At 43.2% G+C, this 23,367-nt stretch overlaps 1 long non-coding RNA gene across 1 annotated transcript in view; it reads left to right on the top strand.

The window, feature by feature from the left end:
* The first annotated feature begins 6,791 nt into the window (after positions 1 to 6,791).
* LOC139596614 (uncharacterized) overlaps positions 6,792 to 23,367 on the top strand; it is a 31,241-nt gene continuing 14,665 nt past the window's right edge. The window contains exon 1 of the long non-coding RNA XR_011681373.1: positions 6,792 to 6,916. This is a non-coding gene — a long non-coding RNA (uncharacterized lncRNA). The remainder of the gene's footprint in view (positions 6,917 to 23,367) is intronic.

Below are 23,367 nucleotides of genomic sequence, written 5' to 3'. Positions count from 1 at the left end.
TCCACACCCTTTAGGACCTTGCTTAAATTTGCTTTTGTTCGTGATTGTGGGGAGTGGTGGATAAGTGGATACTGCTTCACATTTTTGTCTGAGTCACTTGGTCTGTCCCCTTCAACAAGGGAGAGCAGAGGGAGTTGGCAGGGTTTTTTGGATCATCTAGAATGTGAATCAGGGAGAAGGCATCCCACTTCTTCTTCCTGGAGGAAAGGAAAAATTCTCGTGCAGTGGAAGCCGAGAACAGGAGGTATCAGATGGACTCTCTCCTGCTATTAGATACCACTGCTGCTTCACCAAGCTAGGGAGACACTTGGAGGCTCAGCAATATTCATTTTTTTCTCCTCCTACACCATGAACTCTCAGTGTTCCTAGCTCTGGTTATCTCATGTCCTCACTTTGTCATCAGGGAAGGGGTAGAAAGGGTCCCTTCACCAAGAAGGGGATTGTGTAGGGCATCAGCCCTGTCTAACATGTCACAGGTCTGTTCCAGGGCTTGGCAAAGGCTTTCCTCCCACTGGTGCTGCTGTCATCCCGTGTCCCTTCTGCCTGCCCATCCCTTTGGAGAGCTGTCTCTCATGCTTGTGGGCTGCATGATCTGATGTGAACTTGTGGCACCTTTGGAATTTCCCAGGAAATTTGATTTGGACTTTGGCAATTGCTTAGCTTTTTACATGAAGCTGGAAAAATTGCGGGGTTTTTTCCCTCTTCTGGGTACATTTCTTTGTGTCTGTGATCCCTCTTTACCCTAGAGGTTTCATTACAAAAATGAGTGAGAACATGGGGAAAGAGGTGGTTTCACTTCTGACTATTTCTGAGTGAGTTTAAACATGCTCATTTTTTACCTCCAGGCATGTGGAAGAGCAGTGATCCCACCCAAAAGTGAGATAGAGGTGACACTCCTGGAATCAGAAGAATGGGAAAGCAGTTGCAAGGGCAAGAAGCTCCAGCCAGAGTCACTTATGTCTAAGTCAGGCCTAATGAAGGTTCAATGTGTTTTTGAAGCCATCCAGTGTTGGTGTCACTCCAGCTTTCTTAGCAGCCTGTCCCTGAGTTTTGCCATCCTTATATCCATAAAATTTATTTCTATAATATCTAATGTTTTTTGTGCAGTATGAGCCCGTTACTCTTTGTTTTATCTGCTGCACATGTGGTGGAAAGATGCTCCCCTTCTTTTTGGAAACATAAAAATTGTATGTACTTATTCATATCAGTTTCTTCTCATTAACCTCCCTGTTCTCAGCCTTTTTTATGTCCCTCCTTTCATTTTCCTTTGTCTCTTGAAAACTAAAATACTCTTTTTATCAAAAAGCAAAACCAACTGAAGGAAAGAACCCTCTGAATGCCAGATGAGTTTTGCAAGCCTCCGCGCGGTGTCGCAGCCCTTTGTCTGTCTCCTCTGTTTAGACAGCAAGCTCTTCAGAGGAGGGGCTCCTTTCCTGTGTTTGTACAAGTGCTTAGCAGGCTGAGGCCCTGACAGAGCTGGGCTCCTTGGGGGCTATCATAGTGCACAATAATAATGAACCATATGTTGGGTTAGCCAGGAAAATGCTCAGGCAGTAGGCAGATTTTTCCCTTAATGAACCAGGTATTGCTGAGACAATGCAGACCATTTCCCCTTCTATCCCACTAATAATACATTTCACTTCTAGAGGAAGTAGTCCTAGGGATAGTGACGTGTTTGAAGCTTTGTGGGTCTTATTGTTAGTCTCTAAATGTCTACAATATATTTAGAAGAATGTTTCTGGAGTATTTTGCAAGGCAGGCATTCAGGAGTTATCTGTCATACTCCTCATGGGGCAGCAGTTGTGGTGTGGGGACAGCCCTGCTCTCAAACCTGACCAAAGTGGTGAAATATCTTGACTTGGACTCAGCATCCTGCCAAGTTTTATTGCATTTTGGATTACTCTTGGTTTGGCTCACTGGTGAGCAAGTTTTTGTCAGTCTGTAAAGAGCTGCAGAGGTGTACCCCCAGCAGCTCCACAGGGTGATCAGCCCACTTCATGTAGGGAGCAGCCTTGCAGTGATCAGCCTATTTTAGAGGGATCTGTCAGGTGTCAGCAGGATTGGTTGGTTTTGCAACTAGATGGAAACTCCGATTTTTAAAAGTTTTTTTTTTCCTTTCAGATCCAGAAAGATGTTATCACCATGTTTTATTTCACTCTTACCAATTCTGTCTTATTATAATCAAAATATTTTGAGTGAAGTTTTAGGTGTGTAACAACACTTAGAGATGTTGACACCAAGAAGAAGCATATAGACTTTTATTTTTTCGGGAAGAAAAAACTTGGAATTTTAATTTCATAAACATTTTTCAAATTGTCCTGAGTTAAAAGCAAAAGGGATACAAGGTCATGTTTAAAAAGGTCACGCTTAAAAGTATTGGAAAGGATACCAATGTGGTGCCTTAAGTTTTAGCTCTCATATTTTTCAGATCCTGTACTGCATTAGTATATAACTCTGAGTGTTAGCAAGTCCACTTCACAGTTTAGTCAGACAAAACAATCCTTTTCCAGCCTGAGAACCAAGGTCCTCATAGCAGTTTCAGGCCCAAGAAAGTACAAACAACGAGGAATTGTGGGGAGGATGAGACTTCATTACCTGAAGCTGTAATTGGACAATTAATCCCAATATGGCAATGGACCAAAACTTATAAAAGTGTGAAAATGTGTGACCTGTCATCCATCTTGGGCGTATCCTTGGCCAGGCTCTTGCACTGCCCAAGGTGTATCCTCTGTATCCTGTCTAGTCTCTGTTCTAGGTAGCCTCTCGTGGCATTAAAGATGACCCAGCTTTCAGCCAGAGGCATTGTAGGACACTTGAAGTTCCTTTCTAGCTCAGGGTGAGCCTGGCAAGCTGATGGTTGATGCTGATGCTGACCACAGCCACCCTGCCCTGGTGTGGCTCTGCTGGGACCGAGGTGCGAACCTGCTGGGGCTGCCCCTCTCTGCTGCCAGAGCTCAGCTCAGCAGGAATCACTGGGAATGGGGGGAGGGAAATCGAGGATTTGCTGCTTGGTAAATCCTCCCACTTCCCTCCTCCCAGTGGAGGCATTTGTGGTAATCATGGAGAGCGCTAGCACTTGAGCAGCAATAGCGGGCTCGGCGCCGTAATTGCCGCGTGCCCAGGGGAGGCACAGCGCTGCTTTCCTCTCATCATTGTCCTCAGTGCTGGGTGATGCCTCCTTCTGTCAGCTAAACATTGCTCCTTATCATCATCTTGATTTCCCTCACCAAGCAACACATGGGGTTATTTTTAGGTGGGAGAAGGGACGTGCAGGGTGCCGTGAAGATGCTGGGGTCGATATTTATGAGTAAGTTCAAACAGAGCATGATCTGCATGGTCTTGTAAAGTGCAGATCTGTTTGAATTGAAAGAACTATTTTAGTGAATTTATTGTTGCCTTTGATATGCTTTTTATATGTTCTTGTCAGAAGCTGAATTAAAAAAAAAAAAGTGCTGCAGTTCAGTGTTAGGCTGTAAAAACATAAAAATCTGGCAGAGAAAGACCTGTCATCATAACTTTCATCATGTTTCAAATCCTTACTTTGCCACATCTGCTCATTACATGAGACGGGCAAGGATTCAGAGCAGCTGAGCTTTGAGAAATTCAGTTACAGAAGGTAACAACTGATTAAAAGGTCAGGAGATGGCTTCAAAAATATTCCTATGGCCTCCTAGCTTCATGAATTTCATAAGTGGGCTGCTGGTAGACTGCATTGCTGCATGTATTTAGATACAGATTAGGCTGAGGAATGAATTAGAGTGAAGTGTAAAATAACTGAAATGTAAGCTGTGCAGCAAATATACTTTTAAAAATGGTTGGTGTTTTTGTACAATAAAGTAGAAAAAAAATCATGGCCATTTTGGGAGCACAGTGGGTGAGATCAAGCATGGAAGGGTAAAGTTGATGGTGCTGTGGCGATTCATCTCAGCTGATGACCTTGCCTGTGGGCTTTAACTCTGTTACTTGGTCAACAAATGCAATTGTCATTGTTATGCTTAAGAGAAGCTATGGATTTTCAGTCAGAATGATCTTTGCTTTTGTTTTTACTATTCTCTTTCCAGCTGAAATAGTCTTGCTGCAAAAGCACTGTTGGGCTGCATCTCCCCTCTGCTGCAAGTGGCCTCTGGAGGCAGCAGGGCAGTCCCCGAGGAGGTGGGTGGGTTCCCCCTGTGCAGTTGTGCTCCCTCTGGATGCTGCTCCCAGGGGCAGCAGGGCAAGCAAAGGGCTCCCTCCCTTCTGCTGCTCTGCCTGAGCAGCCTTCCCTGCTGCTGGAGGCTTGTCAAGTCCCTGCAAAGATTCTGAGATTAAAAGAATGTTAATTTTAGTTTGATGTATAATTTTCTCTCTTAAAGAGGTTTTAAGCAAAAGAAAAGAGGCAGCATAATCCAAGGAATCCAGAAGGTGGGGATTTAAAAAAAATAAAAATCTCAAGCGTTGTGGTATTGGCTAGTTACCATAACAAAGGAAACAAGGTGCTGGTTGTGTATTTGTCTGGTCAGATGATATCGTAGGCTTTGTAGCTTGTGCACAGAGGGAAAAGGCTTTCTTCAAGGCAGTTTGCTGGTTGGATTTGAAGGTCTTTAGCCTGAGTTACCTGGACAAGTAACTTCACAGCTGGAAGGTGTCAAGGCCACTTACAGCCCTCCCGTGGCTGTTGGGTTTTAAGTGGTGCTGTACATAGTCCTGTGTTGCAGTTGCAGTATCCCCTAATAGATAATATTTTAAAATGTACAAAGATACATTTGGTATAAATATAGCTCCCAGCATGAGGCACTGAATAAAACATTTCTCTTCACTCATCGGGGAGGATCATGCATAACTTACTCTTGGATCTGCTTCATCATTCAGGCGTTGGAGAGTCACCCCTAATTTGTGAAAACATATGGCTTATTCCACCCTTCCACACTGAGAATTCATTGGAGGCATGCTTGCCTGCAGTCTTGTGTTCACCATCTGGATCAACCTTCTGCAGGGCGAGGTAATTGGGAGTTACGGCGAGGGGGAGCAGGGAAGTGAGTTCCTCCTCCTCTGTTAAAACAGGAGGACATCTCTTCTGAATCTTGGCTTCATTACTGCCTGATAGACTGAATCTCAGCAAAAAAATCACGGACCGGGCAAATAGCCAGGTTACTGAAAACACATTTTAGCCAATAACTGTGAACTAACAAATAATTTAACTTTTTTTAGACTACATCTTGATTAACTTCCTAGCAACAGTGAGTGAGGGAAAACTTGCTGTGGATCCAGTAAGAAACTGTTTGGTATGTCACAGATCTATTGCCTGTCATCCATCATACCTCTGGGTGGATGGAAGCTTTGAACTCCCATTGCTCCTGCTCATATTTGATGGAATAGGCAAATCTTAGACTACATATGCCACACTTAGACAGGAGTCTTTCTTGGAAAAGCAGCGTGTGGCTTGTTCAGGTTTTCCCACTTGTTCTAATGCTGGACACACAGTTCTCTGTCCTGGAGGGAGCCTTGGCATGTGGTCAGAGCCCTTCTGTGTGTTGCATTCCTAGAGCATCCTTCAGGCTGGGCAACCCACAGAGACCCCTGATGGGAACTGTCATTGCAAACCACCAAGGTTTTGCTCAGTTTTACTGCAGTCCTTCAGCTACCCCTGTGGAACTAGTAGCTCATTTTGGCTTGGAATGCAGAGCTTGAAATGCTCAGTTCTGCTCTGAGGTGCTTAGCAATGCCAGTGCTTTCTCACTCTACCATGGACCTGACTATGACCTGGTATATTCCCAAGCAGAGAAGAAAGTTATTATTAGCTTAAGTTGTCCTTATGCCATGGGAACTGACTGCATGCTGTGTTAGTACCAGTGGTAAATGTTAAAGCATTTTTTTAGAAAACCAACTGCAGCAACTTTTATCCTACACTGTTGTACTGGTACAGAGCCTTTGTGACACAATGTCTGTTGCTTTCAATAACAGTAACTTCATCCAGTTTCTGAAAAAAGATTTCATTTAAGTTAGTCCAGATCAACAACAGGTACAGAACTATATGTCCATCAAAACTGAAAACTAAAAAGATTTCTTATGATGTTGTAAGCTCCTAATGGTCCATTTATTGTTTGTGTGTACAGCACAGTCTGCAGTTAAAGCTATTTTCTGTGCCCAGCTTCTCCAACTTGTGTGATTTTATCACCTGGAATTACCAGTAGCTCTTCTCATCTACTACTCAGGCAGCAGAACAGTGTTCATCCAAACTGTGTATGGGAGTTGGACTGGAGCTTGCCCATTGCTTGTGAATCCAGCCAGAATATTGAAGCAGGAAATGGGTCACACAGGGCTAAACTGGGGGTTGGGGTTTGCCTGTGATTGCTTTCAGGTAGGTGAGTTCTTGGTTTTTGTGTTAGAAAGAGTTCTCTGTGGCCATGTGCATGTCATGAATTGTCAAGATCTATCAAATTTTAAAATATACAAAGTGGCCAATTTAACCCCACAAGTCCCTCTGGTTTCTGCTTTGCCACAGCTGATAGAGTTTATGTGGATGGAGCCTGTCCTGGAGGCCACTGCCTTGGGCTTGCTTTGAAGGTATTCTGCTGCATTTTTTGGGCAAGATTTCAGTACTGCTACCTTTAGCTCCAGGCAGGTTTTGTTCTTTCAGGGCTGGCTTTCAGGTCCTTCTGGGTCTGGGAACATTGAACATACATGAAGCAATATATCACTTGTTTCAAAGTTGAGAGGGATATAAAAATATTCTGCACTGGCAATGCCTGTGAATAGCTTTCACAATTTCCTCTCCTCACCACCCCCTCGTACTCTGTCTCTGCTGTGCCTTGCTGCAGGAATGCTGAGCATCCTCTTGCGTTGGCTGTGTCCTCCAGCACCAGCTACTCCTTCACACCACTCTGTGTCCCAGGGAATCACCCAGCACAGCCTGGGCTGCAGGCTGGCACAGGGAGAGGTGAGTGGAAATATTTGGTGCCTCAGGACAGTGAGATCATTCTCATTGCCCTGGGGGTGCTTGGTATGTGAGCATGATTTCAGCCTGGGATCAGTTAAGGGTTTGTATGACAGGGCTGTGCCTGTCCTGGTCTACCCTCTTAATTTACTTCTCTCTTGATCACAGTGTTTGAAATTATTAAAACAGATTAAAATGCAAACTAGCACCATAAGCAAGCAGAATGTAATAGATGGTTTTCATGAAATAACATTAAAATAAAAGAGAAATAATTTATGAATAAGTCTTTCATCAGCTTTGGATGGCCATAAACCAACACTAATGAGCTACTGCCCAAACTTCAGGAATTAGTGCAGACAGGTTTTCCTCTTCAGGCCCCAAACCTGTCCCAAATGACAAGGTGTTTCATATGCCTTTCTTAGACCATCTTATCTTAGAATTTTTATGTATGGCATTTCAAAGTTTAAAATAGCCTCATTTATATGAATCTGAAGATTTACAGGGTACTGAAAATGTTCATTATTTTGCAAATGTAAGTTTTTATTAATGAACAATTCTCACAAGCCACCTACGTGCCTGGTTAGTCATACCCTTGGTTTATAGAGAGATACATCAGGGGAACAAAAGGTCATGCAAAGTAGGAAGGAGGACTGACTCTGGCTTGGCTACAGCCCAGGTTACCAAACACACAGATTCTGGATTATTGGTATTTCTGAAAGCCTTTGGCACTAGCATTTTCAGTACTTGCAGAATACCTCTGAGACAGGCAGGTCATAGCAATTTAAAGTTGTTGGATTTTTTTTTTTTTTAAGTTTAATTGAGCTGTAAATAAGCATCTGTACCTCCAACACAGAAATGAGACCAAATAATTTTGATGAGCCTAATGAATATTATCTCTAAAATTCTATGGGTATGTTCATAGATGTAAATTTCATGGGCTGAATAGCCTGAGAATACTCCAAGAATGCTTGGAGAAGCTTCTCTCTGTTGAGATTATCAAGTTTTTTCTCCATATGGATGGGTGTAAATGGAGATTGATAGGAGGAGCTGTTATTTTAATGTACCCATTAGGATGGTTCCTTTGTTTCAGTATGTAGATGGCATTTTGAAGAAGATGTCAAGCTAGTTAAACAAAATGAGATGTATAGATGTTTTATGCTCTCCTTTCTCATCAGCTTCTGCTCAGCCCCATGGAGTTTTTCAGGAAGGGGTTAGTAGTTAGCAGGCATTACAGCACATACTGGTGCTGAAGAAAATTTCAGTCTTCACCCACGTTTTGAATGGAAACAGCAATATCTGACAAAAATATGTTTAGTGAGAGGGGCGAGGAGATGACAGTTTGAAGGGTGTATTTTGATTTGAAACCTTTGGTTTGGCTTTGTTTGTCAGCCAGTGGCACTGCTGTGGGGCACAGGGGGAGAGGCCACAGCTCCCTGCGCTGCTCCAGGTGCTCCTCAGGGTCTGAGTGCAGCTCTTCCCTGCTCTCCCTCCTGCTGCTGCCACGGAGGGAGGGTCACTTCTCCAACACATTTGGTGAAGGAAGACTTTATGAATTGGCCAAGGCAGTCAGTCAGATTCAGTTTTACTCCTATGGGTGGTGTCCTGTACAAAACAATATTCTGGACATTCAGTTGAAACAGGGGGAAGATAGATTTTTTTCCCCCCGCACTGGACATCTTATTTGCTTCAATCTGCATGCTATTTATATTTGTAAAGTTAAGTGTTTGTGATCTGTTTGCTTTCTCACTCCAGCTCATTTGCAAGCTGACACAGGATGTTGCATTCTAACTTGGGAAGCAATTTAATTTTGATACAAAAAGTAGATCGATTGTAATTCCCAGAATGAGAACAAGGTCACTAATTCTATTGGATATCTCAGAGCCATTTCTTGGTAGTGAAAAGCTGTAATTTTTCTGCCACAGTAAATTCCATACATTTTAAGGTCTACACCTTATGCTCAGGTTTTTAAAAATTTTATTTTTGCCTCTTAAAAATTCTTTGAAAAACTACTGATGTCTCTGTTGGAGCCCACCAATCAATGCTAGATTTCTTGGCAGTGAAATGCTATTCATGCTGTGTACATAAGCTCCACATTGTCTTAAAGATGTTGCAGGTAGCTGGGAAAGACAAGACAGGCATTTGTCTTGTGAAAGAAGCTTCCTAGGTGATTTTAGCTGAGCTCTAGGTTTTGGAGCCAACTTAGCATTTAAAGGCTCGGCACACTTTAAAAGAATCTAATTAATATTTAGAATAAACGTTAGCATTAATTGCAGTCAGTTCTCTATAAAAGGAATGAACTACCACTTAATTGCATTTAAATACAATTATACAAAAAGATACAAAAATGTATCTTGATTAGAGAAAGAAATAGTTCAAGTTAATTCTTTTCTTTGGTAATGAGAGAAATTTATACAGAAAAATTGCATTATCCTGTGGAGCTGTCATTGGCTTCTTCCTGTAGCTGCTTCTCAGTCTTGAAATAGATATTCAAACACCCGTCTGTCATTTCAGCTTGGAATATTTTTCCTTCTCAGACAATAATTCTCTGCACCCAAAGTTGAAAGCCTTCCAGCTTTATGCTATCTCTGGTCTGTGGGGGTGCAGGTAGGAAGCAACTGTATAAGTTGGCAAGTATATTTCTTCATGGTATAGTTTTCAATCAAGTGAAAATGAAACTATTTCAGTTTTGGTTTGTTTTTATTTTTCTTTTTTACGAATGGTTCAAACCTTTGCTAAAAAAAATTCCAAGTGCTAATCCAGGAGGGGGCACGAAAGAAAGGACATGTGTCCCAAAGCCCTGTTAGGGAATGAAAGGTGCTGAACAGAATTATTTTCTGAAAGATTGAAACCTGGTGTGTTGTGTGAAGTCTAATTTTAGACCACATTATGCTGCAATATGGTATCAGACTCAAAGAGCAGCAGGTGTCAGAGAATCTGCTAGCTGACACTCCATGTTACAGCAGAAAAGCTTTATTAAATTCATTTTCTAAGCTGCAAATAGGACTCTGACATGGTGTGAAATTCAGCTAAACTGAACTTCTTCAGCTCCGGCTCTAGCATGTCATGGATTTTCTGTAATCGCCCACTGTGATCTGGCTGGCCCAAGTTTAGAAATGCTGGCTATTAGCCTTAGCAGGAAAATGCTTTCCTTTTAAGCACTGTGTGCTTCCCACCCTCAACCTAATGAATCCTCAAGGGGGTCTGAAATGAGACAAAACCCAATCCTGAACCAAATGAGAACAGGAAAATCAGGAAAATCTATTTCACGCCTTTCCTACTGGAGAAGGGTCTAATTCACTGAGAAATATTTGGTGGTGTGGCCAGGATTACCTGGATGAAACAGCTATTTTTATTTTGAATATCTGAAATATGGCTATATGCTAATTTCCATGGATGAGAGGTTTTCTTGAAAATTTAAAAGCTTTTTCAGGATAGAGAGAGAAAATATGTGGACACAGTGGCAAAGGTTTTTTTATTTTTTAAATTTTTTTTTAATGCATGTTTTATATATCAGTGAACAGCAAAGCCACCCCTGGCATGAGAAGGGCTCTGTCACTGTGGGTTTTGTGCTGCCACCTCTTGTGCCCCAAAGGGGCTGTGGGTGCTGGGTGGTTCTGGCACCCAGAGCTCCGTGGTGCTTGCCCTGCAGCTCTGCACTCCTGCTTGAGAAAAGGCTGCAGAGATTTGGCTTAGTGGCACACAGGCTCACAATGTCTTCTAGACTTGGATAGAAAAGAAGTGGGGGTAAAAAACCCCAAACTTGCAGTGCTCCTAATTTTGGCAGTGTGGTGCCCTGATTTACCTGTGGCTGTTGTGTAAGGGGAACTCAGTGCCCACAGCAATGGGGACAGTGTTATCAGAAGAGTTGCCATTCATTTTGGGCTGTTCTTACTGGGTTTAAGCATCCCTGAAAGCATGGAGAAGCAGCAGAGAAGATCAAAAAAGAGCTGTCAGAGCTCTGAGCCTGTGGAATTAATTTAGAGAGCTCCCCTCAGACAAAACAGTGTCAGGTAAAGCTGGTGTTTTATACAGATCAGATGTGATCAGCTGGGCATTGCTGGCCATCTCAGGGAGCAGCAGAACACAATAAAAGGGAGATGTTCAGGCTGTGAACTGAAGTCCTTTATTTATTTTTTGGGAGGGGAGGATTCTGCCCTACCTCTCTTTTGAAGATGATTCCATGTCTAATCTCATAAAGAGTAAAGATATAAATAGATAAATAATTTCTAGGGGTGCTTATGATTGATGTGTTTTCTATTCACAGTTTGGGTCCTAGTCCTTGTTGGGAGTCTGAACTGCCTTTAGCCAGTCAGGCTGCTTTGCTCAGAAAGCAGCAATGAAACATGTAACAAAAAATAATTCAGGGAAGAACTGGAAAATGTAGGGTTTGCATACAGACCCCCTTCACAGTCTAGCTGGCTGTTTCTACTATAAATTATGGGAGATCATGGTTTTGAGCAATGCAAGGCATTGCTTTCTGTTATCTCATTCAGGTTCTCACCTGATATTCTGATGATGCAAGTTGTACTCTCACTGACTTTGATTGCCAGAGCTAAAACAAAAACAACCCCAAAATCCCTCCACATAATTTTCAAATACAGCAGTTGATTTGGTTTAGAAATTCTTGTCATGATGCACAGGAGGTGCAGCCAAGCAATGATCTGATACAGGACTGGAAAATCAGTTGATGGGTGGGCAGGGGCACTGGGACACCTAAGAGGTGTCTTTGGCTTTGTAAGGGGTGCAGGGACAGGAGCTGAGCTGTGTAGGGTCTGAACAGTTTGGATTTTGTTGCAGTGTGGAAGTGGGGCCAAGAGGCCTTGTCAGATTGTGGGCCAACACAAGCAGTAAGTTTGTAAGAGTGCAAAAGCCATAAGATTGTCATAGTGCTATTCAGCAAGATTTTGAAGCTGCTTTCAGTGTAACTGTGATGCTCCATGTGGATTACTGAATTTCTTTCTTTAAATGAGCCTGAAATTCTAACCAAGTCCCCAACTGAGGCTTTAAATATGAAGTTAAGAACAATATTTCTGGGTGAACTCTTCAAATTGCTTTTTTAATGTATCTTTGTGGGGCTCCTGCTACACAAAATGCATTGGGTTACTTACAAAAAGTAATAGCTGAAAATGCCATGCAGGGGACTGTGTGTGCTGATAGGAAGGGTCTCTGCAGGACTAAGAGCAATGGCTGTGTTTTATTCCAAGAGGCAGAACCCCTTGTATTTGGGACAGGATTTTTTGTTTTGTTCATAATTTTTTACAAGAAAGCAAGACTTTGGACTGGGTGCTTCAGCAGTATTTTGGAGAGTAACAGCCCTAATTTAATTTCTGGCACTGCTGGTTTGAAAAGAAACCATCAGTATCATAATAATGTATTTTCAGACCATATTATGTTGAGGAAATCTGGGACTTCATCTCAAAGGTGACCTGTTAAGGAAACTTGAAAATTAGCTTCTACCACTTCTTTTTGTTTTGCTTTTCCCTTTGGGTTTTAAAATGTTGTACAAAGGTCTGGGAAGCTTTGAATATTCCCAGATTTCTACTTGGCAATTTTTTGTGGTAATATTTAAAAATAACTAAGTCTGCTGTTGCTCTTCCCCTCCCCCTTTTTTCCCTAGACAACTCCTTGGGGATTTCAAGGACAGGAAAGTGAAACATGGCTCAGCGAGTCAAAGGCATTTAATTTTTAGAAGAATTTGTTTCTAAGCATTTGGATTCAACAGGTGTTAGTGCAAAAAGCAGGATATTGGACCTGAACCAGCCTGGCTTGACATTTCTTCTTTCATCTTCTTTTGCAGCTATAATTGCATGAGTTTTCATAGGTTTGGTTTTTTTTTAAGATAGACAAATTATTAACTTTTTAATATCAAAATATTTTCCCTCCTCTATAATTTATTTAGTTCCTTCACAAGTTTTTTATGCATCACAGATAAGAGAAAAAACTAATTATTTAAAAAAAAAAATTATTAAGAGAAGCCTCCAGAAGCTCCAGGTTAAGAGCAAAAGTGAAATGAGCAGAAAATCCACAACCTCCAGAATAAATACAGATATTTGTGGTTTCCCTGGTGTTGTGCAGGATCCAGTCCTGGGCAACCATGCTACAGGAGAAACCATCACTGTGTGACTGACAGAGCTAAGGAAACTTGGTTGTTTGTGTGCAGCAGGAACTTTACATTTAAAATCAGTTCTGAGTGGTGGTCTAACATGCAAATTCAGAGAAGTGAAAGGCATTTGTTGTCCCCAGGTCTCACAGCAGAGAGGAGCAGCCGATCCCAGTTACTCCTTGGTTTCGGATCAGGCCAGTGGGGCGTGCACAGGAGGCTCCTGCTGGTCTCAGTCTGCAGCAGAGTTTGAGGTGCCTGTGAAAAGGTGCTGCCTGGGAGCTGTGTGTGAACAGAAATGCTCAGCTGGCTCAGAGCCTGCTTTCTGCTTGTGCCTTGAGGGACTGATGGAGAAAATGATGTCTGGGAGCAGACTGACACACAAAGCCCGTGGGTCATACCTGCCAGTCCCTCTGTGTTCTTTTGGCTTCCTGCTTGGGATGCTAACATAATGAATTTTAATTGAAAAAAAAATCTTTTGGTGGAAGCATATTCTCAGATGGGGGAAGGATAAATTACAGAATAATTCATGGACTATTTGCAGCTCTTGAGAATTCAGCTGATCTAAATAATGTATGTTTATACATACAAATTGTGTGTGTGTCCCTGCATATTTTAAATGTTTGATTGTTTCACATTAAGGAACAAGTGCTTACTGTAGAATATTGGAACACTTGCCATTTTGGTTTTAATTCTTTGCTATTATTATGAATCTCACACAGATTTTCCTTGGGATATTTTTCATACCTGCAATTATTGCTGGCCTAAAACCATGCAGGCATGGCAGGCAGACAGCATCTATTTAAATCCTGAAGAGCACCAGCAGAGACAGAGCAGCCATCATCCCCCAGCTAATTAGGGATAAGATGAGGTGGAAGATCCAGTGCTGCCTCCTTCTCTGCCTGCCTGTCTGGTGGGCTTGCTCCAGAGCAGGCTGAGCTGCTGGTCCCTCACAGAGAATTAACTGGCATGATGGATTTGCAGTGCCTGATGCTCTGGCTGCACTAATGACAGCCTGGTCCCAGCGTGCTGGCACAGCCACAGCACAGCCCAGCTGCCTGGCAGCAGGGGCCCCTTCCAGCTTGTGCAGACCTTGGCCTCTGAAATATTCCTTCTTGTAGGTAAATGAAGAGCATGCTGTCAGCTAGAAGAGCAGAAAATTCAGGGGTGTGCTCTGCAATGCATATGTGTGCAAATGTCGTAAGAATCACCCACTGCTTTAAACTTAGTGTGGGGAAGAGTTAAGCAGATGACAGCAAGTGCTTGGACATGTAACTGAGCTCCTGGATGGTGAGGAGCCGGTCTCTGGGAGGCCCAATCCAGTCACTGGGAGGTCCAAGCTGCTAATGGTTTGCTTTTATGGGTGTATTTAAACTTCAGGCTGTCATTGACTCTGAAGGAACCCCTGAAGATGCAAGAGGATTTCACTGTACACCCAGGTCAGAGGATTCCAGAGGTTGCTGCTGCTCTGTGTAAGCTCTCAGTCTTGTCTTCCAGTGCTGCCTGGCCTTGGCTGTGCTCATCCCTGCTCTGATCAGGGAGGACACCACATTGCTCTATAACTATATACTCTATGTATCTCTGTAACTATAACTATGTTGAGCTGATAGGGTGTCCAAGTAGAATATGTGACGAGTTTAAGAAAAATCATGAATTAATTGAAATGAATTAGGAAATCTGAAATAGGGGTGAAATGAGATCAGGTGTTTTTTATGAGTACCTGCAGGTTCCATGTGCTCTCTGAGAAGGCCTGAATGGAGCAGTGATGAAGGATGAGCAGCTGGTAGGGAGCTCCCTTGTGCAGGGAAGCTGCACATCCCACTGCCCTGAGAACATGAACAGGGAAAGCTGCAGCATGCACTGAGCCTCAGGAGCCCAGAGGTGCAATGCAGGGCAGAAACACCCGTGGGGGTTCAGGCTGCCTTTGGATGATTGGCAGAGCCCTGCTACAGTGGATTTGCTTGGCCAATGTGGAAAGAGGGAGCCAGCTTTCTGAGGTGTACTTCAGGTTCAGTGTTTTGCTACAGTTTTATTGGAGAAGGGGTCCAAATTTAGGGTAATTTACTTCCATGTCTGGATAGCATCTTGTCCTAAGTGTAAGGAATGAGTGAAGATGGAGAGACCCTGCTGGCAGGGCATGGGCAGGTGAGAGTTGTTGTTTCTGGTTGCATGTCCCCAGCTGGGACATGCCATGCACGAAGTACAGCAGAGGAGGATGAACAGAACAAACTGACCCTTGGGGGGAGAAGTGGGACTTGTTTGAAGAAATGAGTTTCAGGTAATTTCAGGCTCAAGCATAGGGAGTGAGGGTGACATCAGGCTAACAGGTGTGTGTCCTGGCTGCTGGGGTGGTGGAATGACACACCTCCTCTGAGGACAGCCACAGAGATGGGTGTCAGCCCTGTGGCAAGGTGCTCAAACCCCAGAGAGGCTGTACCTGTGAGCTCAGGGTGTTCATGTCACTGAGCATCCTCACACAGTGACTGCTTTTGGTCATTACTGATTTGAGCCAGATTCAAAGCAACAGCCTAGAGGCAATAGCTGGGATTTTTATAGGGCATGATGGCTTATTTAAATGCAAAATTCTGGCAATAATGCCTTCATCTTAGCACAGTAAACTATCAATAGCTGCCTCTTAAATAGCCTTGTATTTTAAACAAGATATTACTAGTAACCAGCATTTACTATTAAGTGTAAACAAGTCCCCAGAAGCACTGCCAGATCTGTGGTTTTCCTAATCTGCATAGCTGTTAAAACTCTTTTTCTGCAATGCTGGCTAGCTACATTTTAAGGTTATATTTCTGTCAGCACTGCTGCTCCTCACAGGTGCAGAATTGCTTCCCAGGGAGATGGGTTTGCCACAGCACCCCTTGTACCTGGTACCAGCCCTGCCAGGACCCCACGAGGTCCCAGTTTGAGTGCTGGCTGTGGCTGCATGCAGATTGCACACAGAGTTCAACTACCAGATGGGGGACACTAAATCTGCTTTGTCTAGCCAAGAGCTGGCAGACAGAGCACCACTGCTGCTGTCAGCCAGAGAAATACTGAAAATTGCTCAATCAACATAATTGATGGGGCTTTGTGGCAGGTCTGCAGCCCCGTGGGGCAGGGGGGGAGTGCCAGGTCAGCCATGGAGCCCTGTGAGCCTGTGGCTCTGCTCCCTTGCCTGGGGACACAGCTGCCTGCTCTGCCCAAGTGTGGTGGCTCTTGCAGAGGTACTTTCAAGGGGAAAATACTGTGAATGACACTATTGCTCAGTAATTCCTGCTTTGTTTGCAGAGAGGGGTCATGGCTAAGAGCTCTGTCCCTGATCCCTTTTATGATGTTGCCTTAAAGCACTCTGAGGACCACAGAGATACTGGGCTACCCCCACCCTTCTACCTTCCCTGCTTGCCATAAACCACAGACTCAAGGTGAGGGAGAAACAGCAAACAAGGTTAAATCTTTATGGGCAGAGCTGGGCAAACACTCTGGCAAGACTCAATCATTCTTTCAAACAGAGAGAGGTTTAATCTGTGGTATTGTATTTCCAACCCTTATTTGCTCTTCATGCTCTGTAGCAGTGGGGCTTCCAACAAGAGAGCCTTGAGCAAATGGAGCCTTCAAAGGTCCTGGCAGCAGTGAGCAGTGCTGCAAGCTGTGGAAATGGGCTGCCTCATGATGCTGGGCAAAGTGGGCACTTGTGTGTTGTGCTCAAGTGCCCAGCTGAAACATCCTCTTTGGTCAAAAAGTGGATTAAGGGGCTGACTCTGCAGAGCAAGCACCTGGTGTGCAGAGGGGAGCAGATCACCAGCATCAGTCGCCCTGCACTGGTGACACAGTCAAATAGATGCAGACCAAAGCTTGAATCAATTTAAAAATAATTAAAATTGTACTTTTCAATCAGCAAGTGGTAGTATGCTGTACTTTTGTACCACTCTGCCTGGTATTTTTTGTCTTAATGTGTAAATTATGTAACCTAGTGGCTGCTTCTGTACTCCTGAATCCTCCTGGAGATGTTTATCCAGCATTTAAGTGTAGGGGTGTCAATGTTTTTAAACGTGCAGGTAAACCTGCATATATGTGTTTGCATTTCTGTGCAGCCCTGCTAGTGGCAAGCAAAACTGCTTTTTAGTGTGCTGTATGGAATATGTCTTGCAAATACCCCTAAAGGTTCAATTACAGAGTCAATTCAGTAGCTATTAGTAATGAAACATAAATGCAACTTCACATTTTTGCCAGCTGGCTCAGGTAACATGCTCTCATCATCTACAGAAGCACAGCATTTTTCAATTCTCTGGCTGAATATTAAAATCCAGAATTAGACTATAATTACCAAAGGGTTTGATGGCAGTCTGTATCCAGACCAAAGAGGGCTCCTCCCCACTGTGTGTCCTGCAGGAGCTCTGTGCTGGAGCCCAGATCTGCAGCTCATCACATCTGCTCAGGTGGGGCAGACAGCTGTCAAGAAATCTGTGTTTTTGCAGTACCAGCAGGAAACTGGTCAGGAGATTTCATCAGCTGCTTGATTTATATGAATGAATGCAGATTTCTGTGCCTTAGATCATGGCAATAGTTTTGAATCCATTTTGACTTTTTTTCCTTTTCTGTCAATGGCAGCAACTACTGTTTTTGACTGTATCTATATTACTAGACCTTGTGGGGATATAATATTTTCATCTGGTCCTGTGTCCATCCCCAAAACCAGTGTGTTTTTCTCTCTTTCTGTCACCTACATGTCATACTAATGTTTTCCATAGTGTAATCCTCTACTTGATGCCATAACAGAGGAACACATTGATGTTGTGTAAGTAGCAGTCCAGAGAACAATAGACTACTGCCATGCTGACAGAGTATTTCAGTGAATAGAGTGGTAGTACAGTGTATTCTATTAGGTGATTTGCTTCTGTTAGTGGCCACTGGGTGGAGGAAAAACTGAAAAAGCTGAGAGCAGGAGCACAGCCTAAAGCGTCCTGATTTCCAGGGCATTCAGGGTGCCTGCAAGTCCTCCTGCTTTGCTGACAATGCACAGCAGCTCCTGAAAAATCAGAGGACTTCTTTAGGTGCCTGATCTTGAAATATGGGACTGGGCTTGTGATATTTCTAAGGTGCAGTTTAGCAAAAAGAAGGCCAAGAAACAATAAGTGGTGACAGAGCAAGAGTAGCTTGGGCAGTGTGAGGTTGGCACACTGAGCCAGCACCAGTGGGAACAGGGCTGGGAAGGGAGCTCTTCAGGAGGTGCTTGCTAAGAAAAGGCAACACTTATGCTTGCTTTTTCTTTATAATTCTCTTCCCTATTATTTTAAGATCTGGGGAGCAGAGGATTTGCAACAAAACAGTGGGAATGTAACTTGGCCGTACAAATACATTTGCTGACTGGGGGAGGTATTGCATCTAGAAATTAACTGAGGGCACAATAATTTAAAATCCTGCTCCTTTTGATCCCTCCTGTTGTATGTTAATCTGAGGTTATATGCAAGAAAATACTGTTTCTAACCTAGTTTCCTCACTCTCCTGCAGGCTGGGGATGAGACTAGCCCCTTAAGTTGCTGCTAACACTCCTGCAGCATGGGCTTAAAATGAAAATGAAGCAGTTGCTTGGAAACCCTCCTCCTCTTTGTGCCACTTATTTTACTTTCTCAAGATGTCTTTTTCCAGACTATTAATTGTAAGTGGCAAAAATATTACAGGCGGAGCTGCTGGTGTCTCTTACTGTGAAGATTGTGTAACAAGCCCCTGGTTTGATTGGCATTTACTTTCCTAGACTTGAACCCTTTTGAACAAAATTTGAAGGGAATTTGCTGTGCTAAGTAACTACCTAAACTCTTTAGGAAGATTTAATCCTAACTTATGCCTGAGAATAGATGTAGAGAACAATACACTGGTAAAAAAATTGGGGTGAACTTTGGAAAGGTAAAATATCTCAGTGCTTTGAAGCAAGGATCTGAAATTTGTTGGGGAAGGATTGTCTGGCTTTTGACTCAGGGATATTTTTCTTGCCATTTCTAATCTTTGAACATTTGGTTAAGTTGTAGGCATTTCCTTAACTTATAATTTGCACATGTTGCATATAGGGACAGCTTTGGTGTATTTAGCAGCTAAAACCAGAACCAATTTCAGCCACACTCTGGACTGAGCTGAAGTCAGCCCTCCAGGGGTTATACCTTATTGAAGGGATATGCAGAAAGTGGATAAACCATGTGCCAAGAAATCCTAATTCTAACATCTCTGAAACTGTGAGTACTTCTCTTTGCAACCTCAGTGTTCTTACTGGGTAGCTTTCTTGTGCAAAGTATATATTTTTAAATTGGGCAATTTAAGCATCAACTGCACATATCTTAAAATTTCTGCAGTATGAGAATCTAATTTTTTCCCCAAAATTTTGTTACTGTCAGTCTGTTGGGAATGCCAATGGGCATGGGATCCTGTATCTTCAATAAGAGGGATGTCAGTGCCAAAGGCTGTGTGTTAAATTTAAAGTGCATGGATCCATAAAATGCCTCAGGGTTATCCCTACTATCTGTAGGAAACAGTCCTACAAAAAATATTCTGGGACTGGATAACACTGGGAAGGCAGTTTTCCTGACACTGGATCAATGATTTATTTTATTTTGGAAGCCTCTTCTGAGCAGTAGGGTGGGGGCAAGATAACTCTGGAGGGTTTAGCAGCATGAGATCTCTTATGCAACTAAGCAAATAGCTGGGCAGTCTGGTTACACAGAGTTTCAAAATACACCAAGCATCCAAACGTTTTTTTTTTAGTAAAATAGTAAAATGTTGTTTGTATTAATGGCATGCAGAATACAATACACACCATAAAATGGGAAACCCATTTTTTAGTGGGAAACCCTGGATTGTGCGAATCGTTTGTCTTTATATTTTTGGATGTTACCTGTCCATGCATTAATGTTAGTGCAGTGTAACTGGGTGTTTGGCGGCACAGAAGGATTTTTTTGTGTTCAGCAGACTCTTGAGTCTTTCTGGGGCTTGTATTTCTTAAAAAAGGGGAGCCTGATGGGTATGTGTAGGCTAATGGGGCCACAAGACATCATTTGGATAGAACCAAAAGGGGTGTGGGGCAGAAAAAGGATCATACACATTTGGGGGTTTTAGAGTGTGAAACCTGGCTTAAAATAGATTTATTGCTTTATGGTCCACAAGGGACTACCATCCACCTGAGCTGCCTGCACCTTCTTTTTTCAGCTGAAAATTTAGTCTGGAATTTGAAGATTTGGGTGATTTTTGAAGGTTTTAAGCATCTGGAAATGCTGGAGATGCAGTACCTTGCATGGACTGTGTGCCCAGGGAGCTCTGCATGGCTTGGAGACCCATCTGCCTGAGCCTGCTCTGCCCAGGGCACCTGGACCTGCTCCTCCCCAGGATGTCCTGCTTGGAGGGGCTGCAGCCCAGGCCTTCAGCCTGAACTCACACAGATGCTGTGGCTCGAATTTCCATATCACAGAAAGCTGGCAAGGCTGCACATCAGCAGTGCTCGAGTATGGCTGGGAGCTGTGTGCATCCATCGGGGTCTGTGTGCTAGCATTCCCTCACTCAGCAGGGGTGTGATGAGTTCTTCATTAATATTAGCTCTGGAAGGAGCAGATGGTGCCAAGATCTTGCACCTCAGAGCCAGAACTCAGTTTGGAGCCAGCTGCATCGTTCTCATTAGCTCGAGTTTCACAGGCCCCTTCTAGCCTTCATTTACCTTTGTAAGTGGGATGAGAGTGCCAGCTCAATGAACTGATGTGTTAAACATGAATAACATGTTGAATGATTATCCTAAGCAGCAGTACTGACTGATGAGGTAGTGCCACCTTCCCAGCCTCTCTCTAGCTCATAGCATATGTTGCTTTCACCAATAAAATCTGTAGACTCTAGAAAACTGGCTCTCAAGTTGCCTGGAGAAAGCCATCAGCAGCAGCAGGAATGTTCAAGGGCTGGATGGCAAGGAAACCTCTGGCAGCTCTGCATAACTGCTGCTTGGATGGTGAGACTCTTGAGAAGGGATAGAGGAGAGGCAGCTGGGAAGAATGGATGAGATCAGTATTTTGTGCTTGGATTTTTGTGTGTTAAATTGGTGAATGCTGCATCAGCACAGACAGGTTTCATAACACTATTATAGTAGAACAGAAGCATTTTTTAATGCTGTAAAGGTCAGTGATAAAATGAAGATGTCTAAATGAAAGTAAAGACACTGTGGTGAACCAGTACAATGGAATCCTTACAGGTAGTGCAGAGAAGAAGATGAGAAATCAGAGGACCTTGATGAAAATTACTTAAAGGCTGCTAAAATAGAAATCCCAATGTCAGGTTGCAGTGGTGGGGTAGGGATTCCATAGGCTGATTCAATTAACTTTGCTCTGCTTAAGCTCACCAGGAATGTGCTCAGACACATGACTGAAGATTCAGTGTGTGTAGCTTGCACCAATAGCAAATGGAATTTTGAACATTTGGCTTAAATAAGGCAGTGTGTCATTTGCTTCCCAGAGCACTGTAATCTCCTTTAAAACACAGATGGGTCATCTCAATACAAACTTGAAATGTCCTGTTCATGGCACAATAATTTAACTCTGAGAAAGGATATCTCCATCTCGTGTACGTTCATTTGTCTAATTGTTCCAACTCTGGCACGGAGCTCCTCTTTTCCAGGATCTGAGCTGCATACAGAAGTCAATGGGAACATTGCTTTCAGCTTGGCAGGGGCTGTAAGCAGCACTGACAGAGATTATTGCTCTTGCTACACTGTAAATTTGGACAAGCTAGCTAAACAGTGCAGTCTTTTAAGTGGATGGTTGTGAAAGGTTTTTAAATCTTGTCTATTGTCCATTAATGACTTTTCCCTGTTTGTTTTTTCTTGTTGATCCAGTTGGTTTGATGCAAATGCAGTGGAACCATCCGGGAATACAAAAAAGTATCAGAAAATAACTTTCAGAACACTTAAAAAGGACTCTCTAAGACTTCAGCTAGATATAAAGGGCTCTTCTGGTAGCACTTATTTTTTTTAAAAAGGGACTTGTTGATTATTACTGTGCCTGGATTTAGCAGAGTGTAATTTATTCCTTTCCTTAACAACTGGCAATTAAACACAAAAGATGAAATGCATCCCACTGAAGCGAAGGGCAAAACTCCCACCGTCTTTGGTAGGACCAGGAATTCACCCCAAGTGTTCATGGGGAAATACTTTGAACACAATGTTATAAGCTATGCTTTGTGACAGTAAAGAGCTTTTATTAAGCTCACAGCTCCAGATATTCACATGGTGCATTTGCTTGGTCTTTGCTGCACTGCTGTTTTCCCAACTACTAGAGAGCACGTACAACTCGTAGTAAAAGGTGAGTTGATGGCTCTGTGTACATATTTCTTTTAGGCAACAGGTACTCCAGGTACCAGCCTGTGTAAGGTGGAGGATATACCCCTCTGGCAAAAAAGGAAAATCTCCTCTCAGCCCGTATTTCTTTTTGCTGGGCCAAGGGAAGGCTTAGAATCAGCTCCATCAGGTTTCTGCTCCAGCATTATTCACTAGGATTAACTGACTCTGGGACCACTTAACCAGGAGGGGCAGTGGCTCCATGGATCCAGACTGGTACCTGCCCCCAGAAGTCACTCACCTCCCAGCAAGACAAATGACTCTGATAGTCACTCAAAAAAGCAACTCCCCAGCCATATCATTTCTTGCTTGCTGGGGCTTCATTCAGAAAAGAACATTTGACCTCATTAGTAAACTCAAACATGTCTGGAAACAAACAAAAAAAGAGAATTTTTGGGATGAGAGGGAGGAGGAGGGTACCTGAGGCAATTATTATTTTGGTTCAAACTCTGCTCTGTTAGCAAACAGTGTCATAGAACTCCACCATGCTTGCCTGCTGCAGGGGCTGCCAGGGGGTTGTCAGCCATCAAGGTCTCATGAGCAGGGAAGGAGGACAAAAGAATTCACTAGAAGAAAATAAATCACAGTTGAGCAGGAGCAGAACAACCATGGCTGCTAGAACCTGGGAGCTCTGGGGATCTTTTGGCTGGTCACTCACAGAGATGTTGCTCATTATGGAAGAGTTAGACAGTAAAGAGAAAAAGAAATGTTTAGCAGTAACAAAGCTGAGCACACTCATTTCACCCCAGAGTTGCACTGTAGCCTCCTTCTCAAGAAAGAAAAGAGTTATGAATGCAAAACCTGCCTGTACAGATCCCCTCCTGGAGGACATTGATGGATGCACTGCACAGGGAAGGTGCTCACATCTCTAACCATTCATCTTTGTCCAGTGGGGTGTAGTTGCAGCAGATGAAACTCCTACCAAAACAGCTTCTGCTGAACCTCACCAAATAAGCCAGATAATTGTGTGGCTGGCTGGGGAAAGCAATGTTTGACAATGTGCTTTGC

Source organism: Agelaius tricolor, unplaced genomic scaffold (genome assembly GCF_023055355.1).
Source record: "Agelaius tricolor isolate 1412-34295 unplaced genomic scaffold, bAgeTri1.0.p SCAF_16, whole genome shotgun sequence".
NCBI classification, from domain to species: domain Eukaryota; kingdom Metazoa; phylum Chordata; class Aves; order Passeriformes; family Icteridae; genus Agelaius; species Agelaius tricolor.
This window is presented reverse-complemented; position numbering and strand designations above follow the sequence as displayed.